This window comes from Natrix helvetica (genome assembly GCF_964273705.1).
Source record: "Natrix helvetica genome assembly, chromosome: 2".
In the NCBI taxonomy this organism is placed as follows: domain Eukaryota; kingdom Metazoa; phylum Chordata; class Lepidosauria; order Squamata; family Natricidae; genus Natrix; species Natrix helvetica.
The window spans coordinates 180572906-180592477 of NC_138552.1; positions in this window are offsets into that span (position 1 = coordinate 180572906).

A 19572-nucleotide genomic window follows, 5' to 3' on the forward strand; every position below is an offset into this window, starting at 1 on the left:
CACGGGCACCATGGCCACACTCACCCAGCCAGTCATCAGGGCAGAGAACCAGTTGTTAAATTATTTGAATCACACCACTGTGTCCAGGAATAATAATAAAAAAGAGGATATGCAGGAGAAAGGAGAACCAGAGAGGGCAGTATGTAGACAAAATATTAAGTGGACAAACCAGTCTCCAAGTTAGAGATTTCTGCTTTTACAGCCTTGGGGAAAATTCTTAAGGTTATCAGCCCCATTGTGTGTTCTTAAAGGCATCCAATGTAGTGGGAAGCAATATCACACATATAAGTACCGACAATATGAATGGTTATGTTGTTGGGGCCTGGACAAAACTTACCAATTAAAACCAGAAACATCTGGGTACTTAGGGCCCCTTTCTGGAAAATCCCTGTAGATGTCAGGGCTTTAAAAAAATTATTATTATTATTTTGGTATCTGCTTTTGGATGAGCTACACATAGGTAGCGTGTGCAGTTCATCCAAATGAATTAATATAAATGCCTCTAACCCAAACTGAGATAAATCGTAATGCGAGCAATCATTATTCAAACGGTTGCTTTATCATCCCCTCTCCTAAGAGGTATATTAGTGTTTCGTGTTGTTTTGAACAGGGGATGACGGGGCAAAGTCCTGATGTTTTCTGCTAGGCATGAAGAGAAGCGGAACAGCTCATTTCCTCTGCCGAGCTCTCTCCGCTGCCGTGTACAACATTTATTTCAAAGCACGCCACAGCTTAGAACTGTAGTGATCCCCATTAATATAAAATCATTGACCTCTGCACCTGCTGGTGCGACTAAATTACATTCTGCTGCTCAGCCGCCGCCGCATATGGGGCCAGCTCTTTTAGTCATGGCCAGGTGGCCTTGATGTCAGCACAGCCCCTCCCATGGGTAAGGTCTGTCTTTAAATGACAAGGCTGCACTTTCAGATAGCTGGATGAGATTTTTGTGGGATGGGGATCTTTTGAGAGGCCTGATTGCAGGTAGGCATTCAGTGTGCTAAGAGAAAGGAGGGTGGCTTAAGGATTGCTATGAGTGTTTTAAAGCGGGGGGGGGGGGTTATTGTGTGCATTTGCTCTCTTTTTGTACACTCTGTCTTGTTTCTTTCAGCCTTTGCTCAAAGACCACTTGCATGTTTTAAAAGAGATTTATGCCAAGTGTTTCCAAATTTACCATCTGCGCTAAATTGGGATACTGAAATGTAATGGTGGTATGTGGTGGTCAATCTTTACTTTGATTTCTGCCAGAACTTTTAGTTATTACTGCTTATTTTATTATTTCTGACTCACACGTTCTACTAGCACCACCCAGCCATTTCTGAGATGATCTAAAGCTTATTGTTATAATTATATCAGCATGGTGAGGGTTGGATGAATTAGAAGGTGCTGTAAGTGACTAAGGTAGGAACTTGAGTGCATTTGTATGCATCTCTCACAACTGATATGGAGCATCATGGAAATGCAGCCAAGGCATCTATTTGTGTGTGTGTGTGTGAGGGATGAGTGCATTTATGTATACACACATATACACACACACTCAGGAAATGACACTAATGGTAAATATATTTCAGGCATCAAGATACTTTGGCCAGCGATGGATACTTTGTACTATTTGCTAAATCGTGGTCAGCTACCTGTAATTCTCATGGAGATGGACCATTAGACTGGTTCTAGTTTCCTCCCATCCTGGTACAACTCTAGCATACCTCTAGCACAGTCAGTTGTAAAAGAAAAATTGGATATCATAAAAATATAAGGTCTGGTAAGGTAAAAAAAAATTCTGAAAAAAAACTACAACTGATAGGATTTTGGTATATGTGAAAGATGTAGATTCTTTGAAACAGCTATTGGCATAAGTGATGCATAGCACTTGTGCATAAGAAAGATTGAACATCTTGTAGTAAACAGAAGGCAGCGTAAGGTAAGGGTGCCCTGAGTGTTATTTAACAAGTAGTTTTGTAAAGAAGGAAGGAGGGAGGGAAGGAAGGAAGATAGAAATAAGAAAAGGAAGGAGGAAAGTAGGAGGAAGGAGAAAGAAAGAAAGAAAGAAAGAAAGAAAGAAAGAAAGAAAGAAAGAAAGAAAGAAAGAAAAACTAATAGTGTTTTGTGAAATCTAACTGCAAGAACAACAACTTATTTCTGAAAGCAGAACCCAGCAGAGATCTCTCTTTGTACAGGGATGCCCTAACCCCAGGAACAGACCTGCTAATTTGGCTTTTTCTTTTAATCTCTGCAAAATGGGCTGAACAAAAGCAAAACTATGCGCATGCTAATGGCTCACTTTCTCCATGTTTCCTCTCTTTCGGGGAGAGTGTGTGGTGTGTGTAGAGCTGAGCTGGAACAAAGATACACTAATTATTCTCCATTAATTTGTCTGCTTGAATGGTCCTAAATACCAGAGTGATTAATTAACACAAGGCAGCGAGGGCAGGATGTCACACCCTTCTCTGCATTTAAGTGTCGGCAAGGTTATGCTCAAGTGTTGACAACAGCATATCTTTAATTTTCTCCAACAAGAAAAGTTTAGTCAGTACAATTAATTTGAGTTTGGCTGGGCTTGCAAGAATGAATGTACAATATGGAATAATATTGCTGCTGGGCACATGTATTTCTCCCCTTTCCCCTCATCCTTAGGGTATAGTAAAACTTTGGGGGGACAATTGAGTTGTGCTTTTCTATAATTGTTTCAAATTGAGTTAATTACTATTGTGAATTTTGCAGTTAAAGGACATACAATGGATACAAATTATTATCCCTACTGATTTCAGATGGTATAAATGAGAAGCAACTGAAAATGGAAGATCAACTGAGAGGAAAAAAGGAAAGAACCAAAATGTAATATTGTCTCTTTTATTTTTATACTGTTTCACTACTACTTGCATACAGATCAGAAGTGGGTTTCTGGCAGTTCTCCCTGGATTGGGTGAACCAGTAGTGGTGGCAGCAGGAGGCTCCGCCCGCCTGCCCGCCCTCCCGGACGCTTCTGCGCATGAATGAATGAACCGGTAGTGAAATAAATTGAAACCCACCACTGCCACAGATGTATTCCAATGTCATTTTAAAATTATGGACTACTTCCCAGCAACAACCAAGTAAATTATATCAAACTCACCTGAAATTAACATCAAGCTATTCATGCCATATTTCACTTGAGATCATGATTCATTCACTTACTTTGCCCATATACCATGCTTAACAGATAGTTGGTAAAGAAGCAGATAGCAGGAAGTAGTATCTTCTAGCAATTACTTTAATAATAATGGCAGAACATTTGTGTATATTTACACCTGGGATTTTCTTTCTTTTCTAACCTAACAGGAAAAACAAGCCTGGCCTACTCTTAATCCAGCTTTGCTTAGAACAAAAATATTTATCCTCAGAAAGTAGCTAACTTGTAACGTTTTCTTTCTTTCTTTCTTTCTTTCTTTCTTTCTTTCTTTCTTTCTTTCTTTCTTTCTTTCTTTCTCTCTATCTCTCTATCTCTCTTTCTTTCTCTCTCTATCTTTCTTTCTGTCTCTCTTTGTCCCTTCCTTCCTTCTTTCCTTAAGGCATGAATTCTTTTTTATTTTGCCTTTGAAATCCATTATTTGAGAAGTAAATGTGGAAAAGATTGTGACTGAAACTGAGGGAGCTTCTAAAGAGGTCTAGGATGTCCAGCCAATGTCATGTCCTCCAACCTTCAGGATATATTTAAGGCGGCTTTCCCAGTTATATTAAAGGCGGCTTTTCCCAGCTTAGTGAGGAAGAGAAAAACAGCCCATTGGCTCTTCCATGGAAGGAATCATTCTGCCAAGACCATGTTGTGTTAATTATTAAGGAAAGAAATTGCCTTGTAGTCAGCCCTCTTCAATTTTATAAAATTTGCTTTTCTAATCAATTATTCTCTGGGCTCTCTGATATCTCCCATAGGTGGGAGGAGGAGGAGGAGGTTAGGGTGAGAAAATGGCTTGCACTTGGGATCCAGAAAAAAAATGCCAATGCTAATTGCCCCCTCAAATTCCCTACCTTTCTTATAAAGCAAATTGAACTTCTGATATCAGAATCATCATAATGAGAATTTGAAGACTGACCACAAATCCCATAAGATTTATGAGGATTGAGTTTTATCTCAAATACATGTAGGGCTGCCTAGTCTCCAAACAATGTTCTGGTGCATTATAATTTTACTTGACACCCAAAAAAATTAACACAGTTTGTCAAGCCTTTCATACACATCACAGTAGGCATAACACTGTGGTATGGTATTGGTAGGGATGCACAGAAATAACAGGTTCCTCTAAAGATTACTCATCAGATCACACCCATCCATACTGTATGCAAATTTAGAATTAAGCATCTGAAAAACATTTTTCCCATTTTGCAGATGGAAGCATTGTGAGGAAACTAGACTTACATTGGGCAGATTAATTAATAAAATGAACCAGATTACAAGGCAATTTTCACACTGAATCTATTTCTATACTTTGTGTGTAAATAGCCCTTATCTGAATGGCTACTTTTATGGCTGTTTTTCTTCCCTTAACAGAAAAAGATCTATTTAGTATATATGAAAGTTGCTCAGAATTGATAGAAGCTCTCTGACGGAGTCCATGAAGATTATTTAAAAGATCACCACCATCTGTCTGAGCTTCATGTCATCTTCTCCTCCTTCTACTCTCTTTAGTGATCACTGATTCACTGAAGCACACATTGGTATTGGAGCACACATTCTAGAGATAATCTGGAGTCTCTGGGACAGCCCATCACAATTATTGCTAGGTCACCACTGTTTGGAGGAGGATGCATAACACTGTGGTTTGGTATTGCCAATAATGCCAGCCGGGGGTCTTGGCTGTTATATTTATAAATATGTTGGCCATTTAATTTTTTCCCCAGAAATGTAGTCTCTAGAACTGAATGAACAAGGCATTATGGTTTGCTGCATGGTCCTACTGAAACTGTGTCAGCGGCCTGGAATTTAATGGCAACCATGGCTTTGGACTGGATTACGCACATGCAGACTCTCTTGATTCATCACGCCTGACTCTCCCCATGGTTTACGGAGGAGCTATGGGTTCTGAAAAGGAAGACAAGGGATGACTCCAACCATGATGACACAATTTAGAGTCGCTATTAAGGTGTACCTTGTATTTCTCTACTCTTATTGTGTCCTCAGAGTGTCACCTGTTTTGGATTGTCTGATGCTAACAGTGCCACCACTTGTCAGTTAGATCCATGCCCTTCTTGGATGGAGAAAGCCTCCAGGATGGAAACTAGCGGGTGGGTCCAGATACTGATTAATACATCACTAGAGGAGGGGACATTTCTGGACATTTAAGCAAATCATTGGTTTGTCCCCTCTTTAAAAAAAATAACTGGATTTCACCTGCCTGGACAATTTTTGTCTAGTTTCCAACATTCCATTCTTAGGGAAATTTGTGGAAAAAGTGGTGGCCTCGCAGGTGGCCTGTCATCCAATGCTGGATGAAATGGATTATCTGCACCTCTTTCACTCAGGATTCAGGCCTGGTTAAAGGATGGAAACAACATTGGTTGCATTTGTCAATGATCTCTGGAGAGAATGAGATGGGGGGTAGTGCAACCATCCTCGATCTCCTTGACGTGTCAGTGGCTTTTGATACCATTGACTTTTGGGCTAGCTGCAAGGGCTGGGAGTGGATGGTGCTGTTCTGTGCTAGTTTGGCTCCTTTCTCTGTTGTAGGTCCCAATCAGTATTGATAGGGAGTGAGAGGTCCAGCCCTCGGTTGCAATTCTGTGGTGTACCATGGAGTTCAGTACGTTCTCTAATCCTTTTCAACATCTATATGAAATTGCTGGATGACGTCATCTGTCACTATGAGTTGTGGTATATATTGTATGCTGATGTCACCCAACTCTATAATTCTACTTGTGTTGATACAAGTGATGTTGTGGCCACTTTTTCGCTGGAAGCTAAGGGGGCCTGGATGGGGGACAACAGGCTTCAACTGAACCCTGGTAAGAATGAATGGTTTTGGGTATGCAGGGCTCTGGGATCCTGGACTTTGTTATCTTTGACTCTGGATAGGGTGGCCACAGAAAGACCCAGTGTAAAACTTTGGAGTTCTCCTGGATTCATGACTCTTGTTTGAGGAGCAGGTCTTGCTAGGAGACCCTTTGCACAACTTTGTGTTATGCGCCAGTTGCAGACTTTTCTGGACCAGGATTCCCTGCACTCAGTTGTTCAGTCGTGAGTCATCTCATGGCTGCACTATTGTAATGCACTCTGCATGGAGTTACCCTTGAAGAGCATTTGGAAGCTACAGCTAGTGCAGTGTGTGACAGTGCAGGTAGTTTTGGGGGGCCCAAGAATGGCCCTTGTGGCAGCACTGCTCCATGAGATGCATTAGTTACTAGCCTGCTTCCAGGTGCAGTTCAAGGTGTTGGTGATAACCTTTAAAGCCCTTCATGGAATGGGTCCAGGTTACTCGAGGGACCATTTCACTCCACTGGGATTGGCCTACACCTCTTGTGCTGGCAGAGGAGGCATCTTGCAGGTCCCATCAGCCGCATTATTTCGGCTGTTGTGGTCCAGAAGTAGGACCTTCTCAGCTGTTCCTCCTGCCCTCTGGAACATCTTGTTCCCCAATATGTGGTTGGCCCCAACCTTCTTATCTTTATCTAAAGATGTAACTTTGCCAGTTGGCTTGGAGCCCCTATGGGGGTACAGCATAGTGGAGGTGGCTGATCAAATAAGAACAGCTCCCACCCTCCCCATGTGTCTTTGGTCTTAATGTTGGCTTTCAAGTTTTTATGTTTTAACATATGTAAATGTAAGACACCCAGAGTTACCCAATGGTAAGATAGGCAGCCAATATTTTCATAAATAAAATAAATCAATAAATAAATTATAGTTAAAAGTATGTTTATGAGTCCAAGCTACATAAACTTGATCTGCTACCAGCATTGATATATTCTTGCTGAATATGCACTATTGCACCATGGATATTGAGAGGAAATTCAAAATGACCACAAAACAGGGGAATCCATCAAATATGGCTTGCTGCCTTCTCCAACCAGAATCATTTTGCCCAATATGATCATTCAAGGAGAAGCTGTTGGTAGTTTCCTATTTCTGTGAAGTAACCGGGGGGCAGGGGAGGGCGGCAACGGACAGAAGGTGATCATTTTAAGTTAGCTTCAGTCTTATGGAACAGCCTTACCTCAGGAATTATATTTGCTCCTTCTTTAAATGCATTCTAGAAGATGGTAGAGTTCTGCCAGAGGGCATTTGGTAATTAGTTCCCTATTGATGGTAACAGTAATGATGATTATGATGATTTTATTACTTAGTTCGATGTTGATGGCTCTGTCAATTTTATTGATGTTGATGGTGGTGGTGTTTTAGTGTCTTAGATTACCTTAATTTATTATGGTAGCTCTTTTAACTGTTGATGCATTACCCTGAATATTTTCATAGTTTTGGACCCGTTGTCAGCTGCATGGAATTCCTGCTGGATTTAGTTGGATGCAAAGCTAACCAGCAAACATGGCTTACTGCTTTGATCAGTATTTCTGCTAGGAAATCATACCTAAATGCTGTGTTGGAGCCCCAGTGCTGCTAGAGGGTATATGAGGTGCAGCATTTTTAGGAGAAGCTGAAGTGCTAAGGGTCCCATGGAGAGAATGTGAATCTTTATCTTCTACAAAAGACTGGGACAAAGGTCTATTTATTTGGACTATATTGCTCACATGTTTTAAGGCTTTATCAAACAATACAAAATGTCAACATGTACAGTGTAAAATATATTGTAATTTTTGTAGTCATGATTGACTTATTGGACTTGTAGCTATGATCGACAACTGATTTGAGTTTGGGATGACATAGCCTAGTTTCTCTCTGAGTGAAAGGGTTAGGATTTAATTTCATAATGATTAATAGTGATAAAAAGCATACAGTACATGGGAACTTTTATTGAAGCCGAAACTTTAGAAACATGATTGATTTTGATTGATTGATATCCTACCTGTCCTACTATATTTGCATGCATAATGGCTGAAAACATTTAAAACAAAAATGCAGAGCATTACAACCAGTGAAATTAAAAAGCCATTAATGACTAAACTTGGCAACTTTTTTTTACCATTTTTCCAAATACTGACAGATGAAACACTTATGGATAACATATAGATGGAGGCAGCTCTGTCCCACAGCCTTTTGGTAATAGCTTATCTTCAACAGGGCGTCTCTTGTGATCTAAGTACCAGAGCTGCTTCATAGTTGGGGAAGTGGTCCATTAAATAGCTGCTTAGGATTTTAATGGTCAACACCAAAATCTTAAACAGTGCCTATTAGGCAAATGGGAACAAGAGCAGATCTTTCATGTATTCTTTCTGTATATTATACTGGCTTATTGCCAAATCAAAGAATTTTGCAGCTACGACTTTGAAATTTTTTAAAGGTATATTCTAAGTGTACATATTATTCTTTCAAGGTAGACCCGACTAGGAAAATGTTAATAGAACTCTGCAAATCTGAATGTATTTCCCCCTCTCTTCCTTAATCTTTGTGAAAACTAGGCAAGATGTTGTCTGAGATGATTTCTCAGGTTACATATCTGCTGCAGACTCAGTCCATGTTTATCAGACCATTGTCTTGGTAATGGCTCTTCCTCCTGTCCATCAAGACCATTCTGTTTTTCCTCTACAACAGCGGTGTCAAACTGTGGGCTGGATGCATCACACGCTAGCCATGCCCATATCTGGTTTAATAAAGGGAAAGAAAAGGAAGAAATCAAAGAGAAAGAGAATATTCTTGAGAGCACTAGGAGAATTAGCAGGACTTTCCTCTTTCCATCCAGGGGAACAAAGCAGCTTTAGCACCATGACCAAAACTGCATTTCTGTATAATTATTTTCCTAATGCATCTGGAATTATGAAACCATTATCTTCTTGATCACCTCATCAAAGAATGGAATATTTGAGACTAACCAATAGTTACAAAGATTCTCTTGGGTCAAAGAGAGCTTTTTCAATAAAAGTCTTATAGCTGCCTCCCTTAGAAGAGAATCCATCCTTGAGGTGGCATTCATCATCTCCCTTAGGAATGGGACCAGTCCTGTCCACACTGATTTAATTATCCAGAATGGGCAAGGATTGAGCAAGCAAGTGTTGACCCTCACCTCTCCACATACCCTGTATACCCCCTCAAGATCTACAAGCTAAAAAGAATTTATTTGAACAGGACAAGCAGTTGCCAAGGTTACTGTGACCTTCCAAACATGGGTCCAAGTCAAGGTAATGCAATCAATTTTGTCTGCAAAAATCAATAACAATTGCTCACAGTGAGCTTTTCACTGTTCCAGCTGCTCTCCCCCAATATCTCGATGGAGGAGAATCTGTACACTAAGGCAACTATTGCTAGCCTTCTCTATGCAAATGCAATGGGGGTAGAAAATTGAGCATTCTTTGTTTCATCTACTGCCATAGAATAGGATGTTAAATGGGACTTTGGATGAGCCCCATTCAATCTGATCAATCCTGAGAGTACCTCCATTACTGCCCTAACTCTCTAGCTGTATGCACTGTTGCTCTCCGCATCCTGGTAAACCCAAAATGTCAATTTTGCTCTGCCAAAGAGAAGTGGGCAAATGAAAGCAACATAGTCAATTGCTTAAACCAGGGGTCTCCAAACTTGGTAATTTTAAGACCTGTGGATGTCAACTTCCAGAATTCCCCAGCCAGCATAGGGACCTCTGGGAGTTGAAGTTCACAAGTCCTAAAGTTGCTAAGTTTGGAGATTCCTGGTTTATGCTATCTTTGAGTTCCATAAGTTAGCCAATGCTTCTGCCATGTAACTAACAGATGAGGTAGGAAGCTCTTCAAGCTCATCTAAGAAACCATCCGATTCCATCAGATGCCTAGGTCAGATTATTTTAATCATGACTCTATCATTGAAAAGATTTAAAACAGCTCCCACTCTAAAACTGACCAGAAAATGATAACAACAGAGTTATCAGAGGGTTTCTCAATCTGAAATCAACATATCTACAGAAATAGATTATCATTATTATGTGTGCTTTGCTACGTCTGTGGGACCATATTCCAGTTGGGTCAAGTCATCCTTGCCAGGGTCAATATGACTCATTCCTAATTGGGCAGGGGGCAACAGCAGGATCATTGACCACACCGGAGTTCCCACTACACCAGAGTTCACTATAGGAGCAAAGGAAGAGCACCAACTTGGATACAATATTTGTATATTGTCCCAGCTACTCAAAGTTGGCAGTTTGTTGGATAGAGCATCTGAGATTCCTGTGAAGTATCATTATACTACCTCTCAGCCTTATAACTTCTTTTATCACACAGCTGGCAGGCAATGCTGGGAGAGATTAATTCCTCCCCCCAGTTCTATCAGCCAGGTCAGCACTTTAATCCTGGATTAAATCCTAGATAATAGATGCTTTACCAAGAACTGATTTAGCATTATAAAGCCTACTTGCGCTGCCACTTTGACTTCATTGGTCAACCTGCAAGGGAAGTCAACCAGCCTCCTGTTCCACTTGCTTTACAATGGCCATATCACAGCCTCTCACCATACCACCTATTCAGTTATTATCTCAATATTTGTACCCAGATTGTGCTCTATTTCCCATTCTCCCTGAGATAGCCAATTAGACCAAACTATAAAACCAGCAGTTTAAAACATCTCACACATTAAAGCTCCCCCGTCTCTCACAGTGCCCATTTATGTAGAGCTAAAGCTTTAACTTTAGACAGTGACCCCACAGGAAGGAACTTTACTGTTATATAGAGGGAGTTGGTCTTGCAAAGATTGTTGAATGCCCAAAGCAAAAGGCAGATAAATAAATGGGCAGCAGCTATAGGGGAGAACTTATTACTTTCTTCTTATACAATCCTCCCAGCATGACAGATGTTGCTCTGCAGCCTCTCTTACTCCAACTTTGAGGGCAGATATTTTAAGGGAAGAAAACCCTTTTGTAATTATAGCTGATGAATGAAACTGAAACAGACACGCACACACACACATGTATGTATGTATGTATGTATGTATGTATGTATGTATGTATGTTTGTTCTCAATATTTTCAGACTAGATTTGTACCCCGACTGCCCATTTTAAATAATACAAAACTGCTAACTTTTCTCTCTTGGTATTTTTGGCTTTAATATTTTAAGATGCTAAAATTATCTAAGAGAATTCCCACTGGATTATTTCTTTCCCATTGTTTAGACAACTAAGTAAAGCAATTACTTTTTTCCTCTCCTTTCTGTCAAATATTTTTTTTCCATTTTGTGCACATATTAGTTCAACAATTTTTCTTAATGGGCATGTTTTATTGAAGCTATGTTTCTAATACCTCTTGTTTATTAATATTTTTTTCTGATAATGCCTGAAGGACAGAATTTCTTTAAAAAAACCTATCTGTGGAAAAGGGGATGTTCTAAGCAAACATTTGAATTTCCTATTATTTCAGAAGCCTAATCCTGAGTTATTAGGATAAACCCAAACAGATGCTATGCTAAGTAACTGCCAGGTGATTACAAGAAGACGAAGGTCAAACTTCTTAATTTTGTAGCTCTTACTCCTATAAGGTGCATTATTCATTAGGAGTGACAAAATTTAGAAAGACACCTCTATTAGCATTTCCTTGTCTAGTGCAGGCTTTCATTGTTTAAATAATCAGAAGAGGAAGAAACTAAGTTAATAAGTAACTATTAATTGCCTTGGGGATTAAAGAATTTTAACCTGTTGCTTATAAAGATATGACAAATGATTGGGGTTGGTTTGTTTCTACTAATCATCTACACATATCTGTTGTTCTGTATCTCTCTGTTCATAACTAGGACAGCCAGATTCCAGCTCACAATGGACAAGGAGAGCAAATATGGCTTTGATGTAGACTTGGACAAGGGAAAGGAAGAGACAAAAGAAGAGATTCCTGAACAATTGTTGGAGATGATTGTTTCTTAAGTACTGCTGAATGACCATTGTATATGATCTTGGAGCATTGCTGCCTGCTGAACTAGTCGAAGCAACTTCAGAGGACACATAAAAAAGCTAATTTCCAGAGAGTTAATGGGCAAAAAAGAAGAACAAACAAGAGTTGTTAAGGAGGAATCTGAGAAACCAAGCTAAGGACAGCCAATCAGGTATTGTGGGTGGGCATTTTTCAGCCAAATCTGCAGGGGATGACTTCAAAGTGAAAAAAAAACCCACTTTGTTTATCTGAGAGAATGCTCTTAAGATCTGTCATGACATGTTATGTTTATTTTCCTATCGGAAGATGGCAAGAACTACACATGCTTGAAGTGCAGTCTGATTGCTCTCCTGCAACAGAAGGTGAAGGGGTCAGAGACAAACCTGTCCACTCTTCAGGTTATTAGGGAACACTGAATCAGAATCAGGAATTATTTGCAGAGGGCAACGCTGTCTATATATTTATACTGCTCATTATAAATATGGTGGGTAATTTAAAACGTTAAAAAAATCATTATCAAATGTACAGGTGACCCAAATACAAGGGGACATAGAGGGCAGCATCAAGATTCAGGTGGTGCTTGGCAAACTGAAACAACGGACAAAACCGGTTAGATGAATTCCAATAGGAACAAATGCAAAGTGTGTTGGAAAAATCAAAGCCATACGTACCTATTGGGGTGGATGAGGTGAGGCTGAGCAGCAGTACACACAAAAGGTTCTGGCTGTGTTGGTGGATCACAAGGCAATATTGCTGATCAAATCAAAGCAAATACAATTGCAAGCTGTATCCAGAGAGGTAGAAAGGCCAAATGAAGAGAAGTCTCCATTCAATTCTCTTCTGCATTGGACAGGCCATGAGTTTCAGAGTATTAATTACCTAGCAACTAAAACGAGTGATGTGGGTGTTAAGAAATTTGCAAGCATCATACTTGGGCTCCAGGCGGAATCTCCTCTGCTTTGAGATCAAGCAGAAAAGGGTTATTTAGGATCCCCTTCTCAAGAGATCAAAAGTGCATGGACTTTACTCCTGGAGATGTATTAATAACCCTCTTCATTAGCTATCCACCGGACCAATAAACCATTAAAATGCTTCTGTTTTATCAGGCTTCCTCAGACTATTGTTTTCTGGTGAAGCTTTGTTTTAATTATAGTATCTCAAGTTTGTAATCAGAGTCCTGGGAGCTGCAGTGGTATGTGTATGTATATATATATATATATATATATATATATATATATATATATATATATATATATATATATATATATATATATATATATATATATATATATATATATATATATATATATATATATATATACATACATACATACATACATACATACATACATACATACATATATATATATGTGTGTGTATGTATGTATGTGTGTGTGTGTGTATATATATATATATATATATATATATATATATATATATATATATATATATATATATATATATATATATATATATATATATATATATATATATATATATATATATATATATATAAAATCAATCAATCAATCAATCAATCAAATCTCTTCCAAATGAAAACAATTGTTTTGGGAAGCATCTGATCTTGTCCAAGAGTTATTATGTATTGCCATCTTCTGGAAAAGCCAGAAGTATATTCTTAGTCAACTTCTTGTAGAATCTTCTTTGCCTGACTCCCTTCACTGGCTAAATTTTTTAGTTTACATTTATGCTATTTCAAATGTAGGTCTGTGATGTTTCACAATCATTCCCTAAAATGTAAGAAGTGAGCGTGACAAATAGATCTATCAAACTTCTGTCTCAAAGGATGTGGGATTGCTGTTTTAACACAGGTATAACTTGATGTACTCACTAGGATTTCTGTATAATTTGTGAAATTGGGCTCATTTATTTGTTCAATATAAACCTTAATAGCAATGTTATTCATTTCTCTTGTAGTGAGAAGAACTATTGTTCACTGTATGAATTTGATGAGTATTAACAAACATGATATAACACATTTCCTAGAGATGATAGAATTGTATTTTCCCATTAAAATAAAAACTAAAAAGGAAAGAATTCTTCAGTACAACTGTAGGCAAGATTTTTAAAAAATCCTTCCGTCCCCCAAAACCCGCACCCACCTAACCAGCTCCCTTTAACATAGCTCCCTCATTAATATAAGCTAATGCGAGCATGGCAGAAAACTGAGATTTCTTTCAACATATGCTTTAATAAAAGCAAAGCAGAAGTTGCATTTGACAATCAAATGCCACCAAAGATAGGGGTATTTTTTTAAAAAAACAAAACAAAAAACAAACCCTTAAAAATATCAAGTAAAATAGGTGTGAAATCTACACAATGGAGTTGCTCATGATTTGCACCACTACATCAGGGTCACAGAAGGTGTTTTATTAGCGCAGTCAACAATAATATCGTGATTTTATTAGTAAGAAAAGAGTGAGAGACTACTAATTATTTTTCAGCCCGAGGGGCATTTTTCCCCCTGAAATGACTGTTAATTTGATCATTGTCGTACAGTTCACAGATTTACATGAACTTATTTCAGTGTGACACATGGTTAAGAACTATGACTGTTGCTTTATTAATGGCTTTCAGCGAATGTATTAAAAAGTGCTAACCATGTCGGTGTACTGGTTGATACTGATAGTATTCCGAAGGTCGAATCCTTTTGGAAGGAGCTAGCCTGCAGCCCTTTTTGTCTGGTATTTTCTTTGTTCAGGCAATGGGACGTTAAGCCAGCAAGAGTGAAAGAAAATCCCACAGAAATAAGAAAAGGTTGTTGCCTTATAGAGGACGTTGTGGTAGAAAATTTTCACCTCACCTTCCATTTCAGAACGTGATTTCCAAGCGCAAGTGTATTCGTTAGGCAAAATTGTTACCTGGCTTACTTGCTTAAGTATATGTGTTAGGCAAGATTATTTCCAACTTGCTTAGTTTCTGGTATTTTAGAGAATATTAAAAGATTATTTTTAAATTAGATTAAAAATTCTGGCACATGTCCATTTATCCTCTAACTGGTTTCTTTCCTCCATGCAGTATTATATTTCCTTTGATCTAATGTCTTACACCTTTTTAATCATATTTTTGTATTTTTCTTTATAAAATCTTTATACCTTTATATGCATGGTGCCTCTGAGCTTGAGCATGAAAGAGTGAGAGACAGAGTTGTATAATGCTGTATTCTAGCAGTTTTTGCTATAATACCTTCGAGTCATATGCATGCTCCTGTTTTTGGCCTTATGATTTACTTTTTGTTTTTAATGGACAGTGATTTACATTGCATTGTGTGGATTCTAGCAAAGAGAATGCTTTTTAAAAAGCGATGGGCTGTAACAATTGAACATTCTGTAAAATAATAATAGCAAGTGGCATATGCAACATTCCACAAAACCAAAAATTAGATGGTGCCATTAAATCCGAATAAGCAACCTGATATACTCCAAAGAGATTTAGGACTTCAATTTCCATAAATTACCACAGGCAAAGAATTGTGGGAATTGATGTCCCAAATATCCAGAGGGCACCAAAAGTGATAGAGTTTATGATTTAATTATTCACCTAGTACAAAATAGGCTTACCAAAGAGGCTCTGAGCTGAAAACAACAACCAAAGGGTAGAATTAAAGTAATCAGTAAAAGAACTTATAATTCAGAGAGAAGATATAACTACAATTAATGAGAGGAAAACTGAGAAAGGGCTCTAGTATGTTGCCATGAACTAAAAAAATGATTCAAGATGAAAGATAGAATTACATTTTTACATAGGTAAGAATTCCAAGCATTTTCTCTTCCTCCCTCCTTCCTTCCTTTCCTCCCTCCCAACCTTAACAAGCCTACATTTCCAGTCCCAGCCCTTGTTCATCTTCTCTAATTAGTAGTGCTTTTGTTTTTTCTTAAACTTGGACCTAAATTGACTGTGCCTAAAGCCAAGAAAATATTGTGTCATAACATAACAGCTAAGTCAGCTCAGTGTTATGAATGGGAGCAGTGATGGAGTAGGCAGCATTCTGTGAACTCAGATAAAACTCTTTAACTTTCTTTCATCATTTATTATTATTATTATTATTATTATTATTATTATTATTATTATTATTATTATTATTATTATTATTATTATTATTATTATTATTATTATTATTATTATTATTATTATTATTATTATTATTTATTAGCGTTTATATACCGCCCCCTCTCCCGAAAGGGACTCGGGGCGGTGTACAGTCCGTATCAAAACACAACAAATTAAAACATAGTAATGACTACATAAATACACGTATGAGAGGAGGATAAAATATGCCAAACTGTACAGCTAAATAAATAAATTGATACAAAAGTTTAAAATCCCAATGTCATATCAAATTTAAAACACTATCCCTCTAAAAACCAGTAAGAGTGTGTATGCCAGGAGGTAGAAGTTATAAATTATGCCAGACCAGCCAGTCGGAACAGGTGTGTCTTCAGTTTCTGTCGGAAGGAGCGGAGGTCAGTAATGGTTCTAATGTCGGGGGGGAGGTCATTCCAGAGGGTTGGGCCCATCACAGAGAAGGCCCTACTCCTCGGTGTCGCCCGTTGGCATTGCCTCGTGGACGGCACCAGGAGAAGGCCCTCCCTGTGAGAGCGAATTGGCCTCAGGGATATATGGGGGAGGATGCGATCCCGCAGGTAACTAGGCCCTATGCCATGGAGCGCTTTAAAGATGGTAATCAGAACCTTGAAACGCACCCGAAAGACCACAGGCAGCCAGTGCAGCTCGTGCAGGAGAGGTGTTACGTGGGAGTACCTAGTACTCCCCATGACTACCCGCGCGGCTGCGTTCTGGACTAGCTGCAGTCTTCGGGCGCGTCCCAAGGGAAGCCCCATGTAGAGAGCGTTACAGTAGTCCAGGCGAGACGTCAGCAGTGCATGAGTGACTGTGCGTAGGGCATCACGGTCCAGAAGGGGGCGCAATTTAGCTTACTATTTAGGCATTCACAGAACTTGCATGCTGGTTTGAATTAAAAACAAAAATCCATTTTTAAATGACTCATACAGTGAATATAATAAAAGGAAAACAGAATAATAAAATAGAAAAATAATAATCATTATGGTGTCTGTGTTTAAATAGGAAGGACATGGTCTACTTGAAATGGGTCTGGATTCAAAGGCTCTTTTTATACAATACAATACAATAGCAGAATTGGAAGGGACCTTGGAGGTCTTCTAGTCCAAACCCCTGCCTAGGCAGGAAACCCTATACCATTTCAGACAAATGGCTATCCAACATCTTCTTAAAGACTTCCAGTGTCGGGGCATTCACAACTTCTGGAGGCAAGCTGTTCAGGAAATTTCCTCCTCAGTTCTAAGTTGCTTCTCTCCTTGATTAGTTTCCATCCATTGCTTCTTGTTCTGCCCTCAGGTCCTTTGGAGAATAATTTGACACCCTCATCTTTGTGGCAACCCCTGAGATATTGGAACACTGCTATCATGTCTCCCCTAGTCCTATATTTGGTTTTGATTCCCTGAACACACAAGGTATAAGGGAACTGTTGTATAAATCCTCCCACTAATAATTACTGCACTCAACATGCTGTTTTTGGAGATACTACAGTGTTAGGTATGGTTGTGTAATAAATGGTAAGAATCATTTTGTGCTTCTGATATCATTCATATGTTGTGATTTGTTCTTCACACAAAGAAATGAAATTGGGTGCAATGTTTTTAGCTGGAGTCTAGGCGCATTTTTCTATTGTGGTTGGTGGCAATCTGGAACACACTGCCAACTGCTATAACTTCTTTTATTCTCTTTTTCCTAATGACAAAGAAATACATATGCCACGGTATTTTTTTTTAAAAAATTACACAACATTGTCCAAAAAGTAGATATCTTATGATTAAACATAAAATATTAATATGGAGAAATAGCTGTTTCACATTCAAAGATAAATCATGAAGCTTGTAATGACTATGGGAAAAACACAATCCTCATTGTTAACTATTTATTAGAGATCCCGAAACATATTCTTGGCTCCAGTCCATCTCATTTGATGTACTTGGGTGTTATTCAAGCAATCTAAGTTTCCCCTTGGCTTCTACTTGCTTCGTCATATTAACCTGATCCAGAAGATCATCTCCTACAGCTAAAGGACTGGTTAGTGCTTAGTACTGAGTACCTAGTATACCTACAAACATGGAGTTTCTGGTGCTCTTATAACCCTATGAGATGTTCATCAACTATCACTTCTGAGGTTTTGTTCCCACATTAGATCATTGTGGGGGAAGAATCATGCTAGGAACAGTCTTGTAGGATACATCAACTAATACTGTACCAAATCTACAGTTTTTACTATATCTGTGAAAACTATTTTTTAAAATTATTTTTATATGGGATTTTTATTGTTTTTATATGAGCTTATTGTGATGAGTTGATGGAAAATGCTCTTTTCATTGTGCCCATCACTTATTTGTATATTTCCTAGTTTCAGAATGCTCAAGAGAAAGAATCCCCTGATGTGTTCCTTCCAGAGCTAACAAATGTGTAGGAAGCCAAGGCGACTGTATGTTAAGGAAGAGGTGTCACAAAAACATATAAGTTGCTTATAGAGCCCCCTGGGCCATCTTAAAGTAAAGGTAACTGTCCTCCCTGAAGATTTCTCTGACATTGCTTTCTCCTTGAGGAAAAGACCTTGTGAGTAGCCATGTCTTTTTAGATCAGCTTGGATTTTTATTTACCAAATTTATATTACCAAAGTTCAGGCAACTTTGAATAGGAATGACTAAAATATGTAGAAGAAATTATTGGCCCAAAATAACAGCCTTGTGTTGCCTGTGTCATTTGAACTCTGTTTGTCAGCAAAGTTAGTCACACAAAGTTTTGCAACCTAGATTTATCCCTACTTTTTGCAGCCTTTGATTATACAATTCCAAATATTGTCCCAAACTCCCATGTATTGATATGATTCATATGCACTGCTATGAAAAACTTCCAATGCTGATTTTAACCAAAAGTGTCACCCAAATTCATAGAGCTGTGCAGTGGTTCAAATCTAAAGGCAAAAAAAAAAAAAAATGTATTTCAGAGCATGGAGGTATATCAGCAGCACCTATGTATAGTTTTTTAAACCAAAAAATGTTAACATTGTGAGTCACCTAGAATCACATCATGATGAGATGGATGCAAATAAATTTAATTAATAGATGAAATAAATAAAATGCATTTAAAGAAGTCAACCATGCAATCCCAAGGAAAGACACAGCTGCAGACAGGGGGTATGGGATTTCCTTTGGTTGCAAAGCAATGCTCAGCCTTATATGCAGTATGTGCACTATGGTTATTAGTATTTTCAGAATCTTCCCAAAGAAAAAGATATTAAAGTATGTAACATTAATTTGTCATCAATTAGTTTGTGAAAATCCATTTGATGGGTTTACTGTACAGAAATTAGCTGTGCAAAACTTCTTTATTGATGGACAGAGCGATATTTTGCATGTAGCTCAGGTATCTAAATTAGGCACCATTTGGTTCTGAGGATATGAGCTTCCTACAGCAAGGGATCCATTTCTGCTGCTATTCTTCAGTCTCTAGGCTCAGTCCCTAGCATAACCACAAGCCTTCATTAGGGCTAGCTTGCTGCTCCT